Genomic DNA, 7661 nt, shown 5'->3' with positions numbered 1-7661 from the left:
TTGAACCTTATAAAATGTGGTAGAATCGAACACTTCAAGAGCTGATTCCTATAAAATCAAGTACATAGATTATATCTGTATGGTCAAAATTTAAAAATAAAATGAAAATACCCTTAAAACTCATTTAGCAATGGGTATGTGCTAAATGAAATATGATAAATGATACTTGCTAAATGGGTTTTTTTACTTTCTCAATATTTTTTTTTTGCAGTTTTGACCACATAAATGTGTTGGGCATAGTCGATTGATGAGGAATCCACATATGGATCATGTGTTTTTGATGAAAAAAATGATATTTAGAGCCAAAAAATTTTACAAAGATTTTGGACCTTTGATTTTTCTAACCTTATAAAAACCCACCAATGTATCCGAATTGAACACTTCAAGAGTTGCTCCCTATAAAATCAAGTACATAGATCACGTTGTACGGTCATAATTTAAAAATAAAACTAAAAACCCTGAAAAACTCATTTAGCATCTCTCTCTCTCTCTCTCTCTCTCTCTCTCTCTCTCTCTCTCTCTCTATATATATATATATATATATATATATATATATATATATATATATATATATATATATATATATATATATATATATATAGTAATGTGTTCCTCTGGCCTCCTTTTTCGTTAGGTCTCGTTAGGCCCCTTCAAAAAAAGTAGTTTTAAGTATTTTTCTCACGTTTAATACTGTAGATGTGATCTATAGGTTTTGTTTAGCAGGAATCGACCTTTGGATCATCAGAATTTGACATGTTTACAAGTTTTTCCGGTGATCCAAAATCAATCGCTATGAAGGTACCAGTTTTTTTCTGGCTCAAAAAAATATATTTTTTCACCGAAAAAACATGTTTGAAGAGTAGATTCTCAAGTAATTTAGCATGCTAAACAAATCCAACGGTTCAGATCTATCATAAAACACTTAAAACCTATGAGGCAGAACAAGAAATGATAGGTTCAGTTCTCATATATATATATATATATATTGGGAAGGCTTTGTACTGGGTAAGAACATAAATTATACAACAAGTGAGTGAAGTTTAATGAGATATTGAAATAAGGTAGTAGCACAGTATGATACATCTACATTCTTTTTCAAGTGACTTGAAATAGTCCCATATCAAAGAGAGTTGGGGGAGAAATGGCTTATAAATTCTTATAAAGCCAGGTGAAACACCTCCCTCCCATAGCCCAGCGTAACATGCCATTTTCCAAGGGCTGCCAGCAATCACTACTTTACATGGCAGTTGAATGTTTACATCGCAGTCATGCGGAGCATTCAATACCAGGTATTGGATGTTGTTAAATGAAGAAAATGGGCTATGCCACCGACTCAAGTTTTTTTAATATTTTTTGAAAAAAGGCCAGATATTCGGCTTAATCGAGATTTTTAATATCTCATAAAAAACATTAATATCTTGTTTAATATTTTTCTCGCATTGTTTTTCATGAGATATTTAAAATATCAGCGATATTTTCTGCTATGATCAGAACTTGATCAATATTTGGGACTTGATCTGAATTGAGACCTTGTTTTAGCTTTAGAGAAGTGCTTCTTCAATTCCAATATCAGATTCTGATTTCTAGATATCGACCTAGTCCTAGTTTCAGTCTTCCATCTCAATACTTTCTAGATTTAATTTGAGATTTGGTTGGTTTACAGCACTTAATTATTTAGGTTTGCAACGAATCCTTGATTTAATTATTTCTTATATTTGGGAGCAAGATTTACATTTAGATTAATATTTTAACTAGGGTTTGAATATGTATGAGTTTATCTAACATTAAACTAGTTGTGTTTAATATTAGATGGGTTCAACCTTTTTAGAATAATTAAAAGAATGATATTCTTCATCAAAACTTTTCATTTCTCTCTAAGTTCAAAGGACTTATAATGCCCAAAAAAAACAATAGATTTTTAAAAATGTCATTCGTATTTTAGTAATTTGAATATGGTTCAATGTTAAATAAACCCTATATATACAATGCATGGCTTCAGTTTTTTTTTGAAAGGTGCATGGCTTCAGTTTTGTGATGTAAAATTAGCAAAAAAGGTAACCAACACTAGGATGGTGATATAGGTGGAATCTAGTGTGAAGGATATGGTGATCTGTTTATCTAATTGATCTTGTGATCAACCAATCACGAGCTGTAACATGTCCCCCTTCATTCAATCTGAACAGTGGAGATCTTTTTATGCTCGAATTGATCACCCAACCCAGTCAGATACACCAATCACTTGATCCCATCTGGACTCAATAGTACATCCAAATCCTTTGTGTATGATATGGTGATTAAGACCTTGATCATCATCTTGTCTCCATCTTATATGGATGTTCCCTTGTGTTCTATTTTAATTTATTATATCTGAAATTGAACCCCAGCAGTTTAATTTACTTCAAATTGTTGGAATTAACTTGAACTCAAGTTGCCATTGTGGTTAATCTCCCAATCCAACATGATCAATTACATAAAGATATTAATCTGAAGTAGAAGATAAGATTATGAATGATCTTCCCTGTCCAATTTAGTAATCGTTTGTTTTCATGAATCTAAGTGTAGTTAATATTACTTCCTGCATTTAAGCGCCTCAGTTACACTATCTTGTATCATTTTCATATTTAAAGCATTCTTTGGTGTTAGATCTTATCTTACAAAACCACCCAGTTAAAGCATGCTTTCATGTGCACTTAAAACAATATTAAAGTTCCTTCTTACCTCAAATAGAAAAGAGAACTAAGGAGCATTACTGCATGTTGGATGGCCTATAAAAGCATAGGGAGATCATTGAGGACTTGGGATTAGGGCTATCAAACAAGTTAGATTGGAGTCTGGTTTTGGTTAGAACTAATTTAGTTTTCATACACTCAGGTTTACAATTCAACTGGCCCTAACATTGTATCCGGGGATAAAAGTTGGCTTGCACCTGAGCGAGTTATATATATATATATATATATATATATATATATATATATATATATATATATATATATATATATATATATATATATATATATATATATATATATATATAATTATGCATTAAATATATTATAAAAAATAGCATATAATGCACATTATATATAATATATTGGTAAAATACTATAAAATATAGATAATATATACATATATTTTATATAAAATATAAAGTTACCATGACTCGGCCGAGTCACTGAGTCACTCAAGGATGAGCGACGAGTCACTGGGTTTTAAAACCATGGTTTATATTTACAGGTATTTGTAATGCATTATGGGCTAGTTGATTTGTATAAAAAAAAGATGTGCAGCTCCATCTTACTGTATGACACCTGTCCAATTCAAAAAATATCGTGGGGTTGATCAGATGACAGGTGTCATTGCATGAGATTGGTAGGACAGTTTTTTGGTCAATCACATTGCATCTGTTCTACGTAGGGATGGCCGTGGACCGGGGGAAAGCGGGGCTCTGCCCCGCCTCGCCCCGTTTGGAACGGGGATGAAGGGTATGAAACAGGGATGGAGGCGGGGACGAAGGTTAAAATTCATCCCCGTTTGGGGATGGACTTACACTTTTCCCCGTCCCACCCTACCCCATCCCCAGTCCTTCTAAAGGATGGCAAAGACTACAGGAAAACGGGGCTCATCCCCGCCTCATCCCCGTTTGAACCGGGGATGGAGGACATGAAATGGGGATGAAGGCGGGGGTGGAGGTTAAAAGCCATCTCCGTGCGGGGATGGAGGTTCTAATCTTGAGACGGGGCGGGGGTGGAGACCCTGTCCCCCGCCCCCGCCCCCGCCCGGTCCATTGCCATCCCTAGTTCTACGCTCAAAAGTTGGGCCCCATTTGAAGCCAACATTGCACTCCAGTGGGCCCGATGTTTTTTTTTTCTGTGGGGCTATGAACTAGCTTTCCCACTAGGAAAGGAACTAGGGAAACCATTTTGCATAAGAAATGGGATGTTTCAGCCCGCCATGTTTTCACATTTTTCTCTTAAATAAGCCTGTGGACAGGGGCACGCGGTATTTTTTTTGAACCGCGTGCTCCTAAGATTTTGCCTCTCCACTCATGTAACAAACAGGCCCCAAGTGTAGAGCTTAGTTTTGTTTAGTTGAGCAATTGAACTGTTGGCACCTAACACAATAATAAAGCATGGGAAAGTTGAATCTGTGTGTGCACACGTGCGTGTGTGCATGTAGGTGCAAGCATACATGTGTGCTGCCACACAAGTGGCAATTGAACAGTCATCAATGATTTTTTCTTTTCATATAGGAATAGGAAAACAACCTTAGAGGGGTGTACACCCGAGCACACCCCTTGACCCCAGAGAGCCACCGGCTTTGGTTTAAGCAAGGAGAATTAGGCCGGCGCCCGCGAGTATCAAACCCCGGCAGCCAGTGTAACAGCTGAGGCCCGTTTCAACTATGCTACCCCCTCGGGTCTTTTTGATCAATGACTTTTTTTTCCTTGAATTAAGCAAGTTATCGTAGCAGAATCAAATTCTTATACCGCAGTGTCATAAGTCAGCACCCATAATTTGACCATTCTAAAATTGTATGGTAAAAGATTGATCAAATATGCATAGAAAGCAAAAATTAAAACCTTTCATGCTATTCCAAACGAAATCATTTTTTTCTTGTGATATATATATATATATATATATATATATATATATATTATACAATTTCACCAGCCATATATGTGAAAAGTTTCTCCATCTAAAAAGATAGAGAAATCGGTGCAATTTGTTCCAGCCAAATATCTCATATTTTCGATGTGGCATGGATACTCAAAATTTTCTAAGGCTATATTTGTTTCACCCAATTTACACATGAATATAGAAGTTCACATTATGAAACCCTCCATTTTCATATGCAAGTGAAATAAAACATAGCAACTTTGTTTTCCTGTGAGGGCCACAGTCATCATGGGTTTTTTTTTTGGTGTTGACCATGCATTTTCTATGTAAATCCATACACACCACCCCCCTTTGAATGGATTTACATATGCATTTTTTCACAGTTTCCATCAGGAGATGCCTTTCCCATGGAGTCTTTTCATATTGGTGAGAATGAAACAAATGACCCCTAAAAAAGATGCCAAAGCTCTATCAGAAATATAAAAAATAGAATCCTTTCATGCTATTCCAAACAAGTGAATTTCACATTTTTTTTACGATTATATATGAAAGTTTTCTCCACAAGAAGAGGCAGCAAAATGGTGGTAGTGAATTTTTCTCAGTATGAAGACTCATTTTTTCCTATGAAAACTTTTACCACTTTCCACTACAAGAAAATTGTTAATTACCGACGAAAATTAGCGACGGATTTTTCCCGTCGCTACTTAGCGACAGATTAGCTAGAGATAGAATCTGTCGCTAATTTGCGACGGATTAGCGAAGAAACGACTTTTATCGCTAATCTGTCGCTACTTAGCGACGGATTAGCGACTGCATGTTTTTGTCGCTACTTTTGATTACAAGAACACCATTTTAGCGACGGATTTAGAGAGGGAACTCTGTCGTCGCTAATCCGTCGCTCATTAGCGACGGATTAGCAACAGTATATATTTCGTCGCGGTTTTTGTATTTTGATTTAGCGACGGTTTAGCGACGGAATGTTTCCGTCGCTAAGCCGTCGCTAAATATCGCGTAAATCCCTAATCCCATCCCTCTTTCTCTTTTCCCTGTTTCGCTGTATTGCTCCCTCCCGCCCGTCGGCTCTCGCCACCGTCCGGCCACCGCCGCTCGCCAGCCGCCGCTCCCCGTCCACCGCTCGCCAGCCGGCGCTCGCCAGCTGCCGCTCCCCGTCAACCTCCCGCCACCGTCCGGCGAAGCGCAGGTAATATTCTTCTTCTTCTTCTTCTTCTTCTTCTTCTTCTTCTTCTAAACGCAGGGGGTACGCCCCTTCCCTGCCGGAAACGGAGGGAGTTTAACCCCCTGCCGTGCTTTCCGGCAGGGGGGGTCGACCCCCTGCGTTTCCGGCAAGGGGGTCGACCCCCTGCCTATGGCGGTGCCGCACTGCCGGCCTCCAGCCCGATCCGGAGGAGGAGGTTCACCTGTTGTGCATCTTCAACGCGCGGTCCCGGTACATTCCGCCGCTGCCGCAGGGGTACTACGGCAATGCCTTCGCGTTCCCGGCAGCTGTCTCGATAGCGGCGAAGCTCTGTGCGAACCCACTAGGTTATGCGGTGGAGCTCGTGAAGAAGGCCAAGGAGGAGGTGACAGACGAGTACATGAGGTCAGTGGCGGACCTCATGGTGCTCAAGGGCCGGCCTAACATCACGGTGGTCCGCACCTTCGTGGTCTCGGACATCAGGCATGCCGGGTTCAGCGAGCTGGACCTCGGCTGGGGAATGCCGGTGTACGGCGGTCCAGCCAAGGGCAGTGACGGCCCAATCCCCGGCTTGGTTAGCTTCTACGTCAACTCCAAGAATAACGAAGGGGGAGAAGGGATGGTGATCCCGATTTCCTTGCCTGCTCCAGCTATGAAGATCTTTGAACGGGAGCTCAAAAAGATGCTGTACGGACCCGCCCCGGATCAAAAGTCCACAGAACCTGTTTTTATCTTATCTGCTTTGTGAATAAAGATCAATTCATTGCCAAACAAATTTGTTATGAGATACCTACGTTGCCTATGTGATCTGTTTTGAAAAGAATTTTTGTTATGGATACCTATGCTGCCCATGTGATCTCTTTTTAAAAAAAATTTGTTATGAGATACCTACGTTGCCTATGTGATTTGTTTTGAAAAGAATTTTTGTTATGGATACCTATGCTGCCCATGTGATCTCTTTTTAAAAAAAAAAAAAGTTATTATGTGATCCCTATGTTGTCCATGTGATTAGCTTGAAAAAAAATTTGTAATATGTGTATATAAGATGTCCATATGGTTTTAAGTGTAGTTTGCATATATGTTGTCCATATGGATTTTAAGTTGAATTTTTTTTTGTAATGTATATATACAAGTTGTCCATGTTGTTCAATTTGTTAGTTTGTTAATGTCTACTGGTAGTTAGTTTTACTTCAATTTGTTTTCTTGAAATCTGGTTAGTTAGAGTATTTCAATCTATTAGTCTTTTATAATTATATTTTTCTTAGATAGATTGGTATTTAATGTTCTCACAATCAGTTAGTTAGATTAGGGCTATTTGAATTCTTTATGATAGTGGTGGTTAAACGGAGTTCACATCTTTTCTAGTAAACTAATTGATTGATTTACTATTCCTTTGCTAAGTAGTTCAGATTAGAAATTGTCTATGACTTTATGTTAGTCGACTGGTTCAACATGTTATAGCTGGTTTGTTAAATTAGCATCTTCTAGTTAGATTTGGCTTAACATATATACTATTTTTCTTTTCTCTTCTTTCAATTAGTTAGAGTTGTTTTAATTTGTTTTAATTTTTTTAGTTAGTGTTTCATCTTGTTTCATGATTAGTTAGTTTGTTACTTAATTTGTTTTGTTTTTGTGCAGATTTTTCAACGGAACCAACTCGTGCTCGGCCACCTGTGGTAAGTAAATGACAAAAACAATGCAAATCGGATAAATACCCGTGGTGAGTAAGTGATGCAAACGTATCACATGTTATTTAATTTATTGAATGCAGCACTTTATTGTTCACACACTCACTTAGTTGTTGATATCTAGGACTGCTTTGTTGGAGTTCGGAGATCATGCTGAGCATG

The 7661-nt window shown here is 38.0% G+C and overlaps 1 pseudogene; it reads left to right on the top strand.

The window, feature by feature from the left end:
- Window positions 1–1268: 1268 nt before the first annotated feature.
- On the top strand, window positions 1269–6559 carry LOC149830932 (benzyl alcohol O-benzoyltransferase pseudogene; annotated as a pseudogene).
- The last annotated feature ends 1102 nt before the right edge of the window (window positions 6560–7661 follow it).

The sequence above is a fragment of the Nuphar pumila genome, chromosome 7, assembly GCF_984573655.1.
Source record: "Nuphar pumila chromosome 7, dmNupPumi1.hap1.1, whole genome shotgun sequence".
NCBI classification, from domain to species: Eukaryota; Viridiplantae; Streptophyta; class Magnoliopsida; order Nymphaeales; family Nymphaeaceae; genus Nuphar; species Nuphar pumila.
The sequence above is the reverse complement of the archived record's forward strand: the minus strand, read 5'-3'. Positions and strand labels throughout refer to the sequence as shown.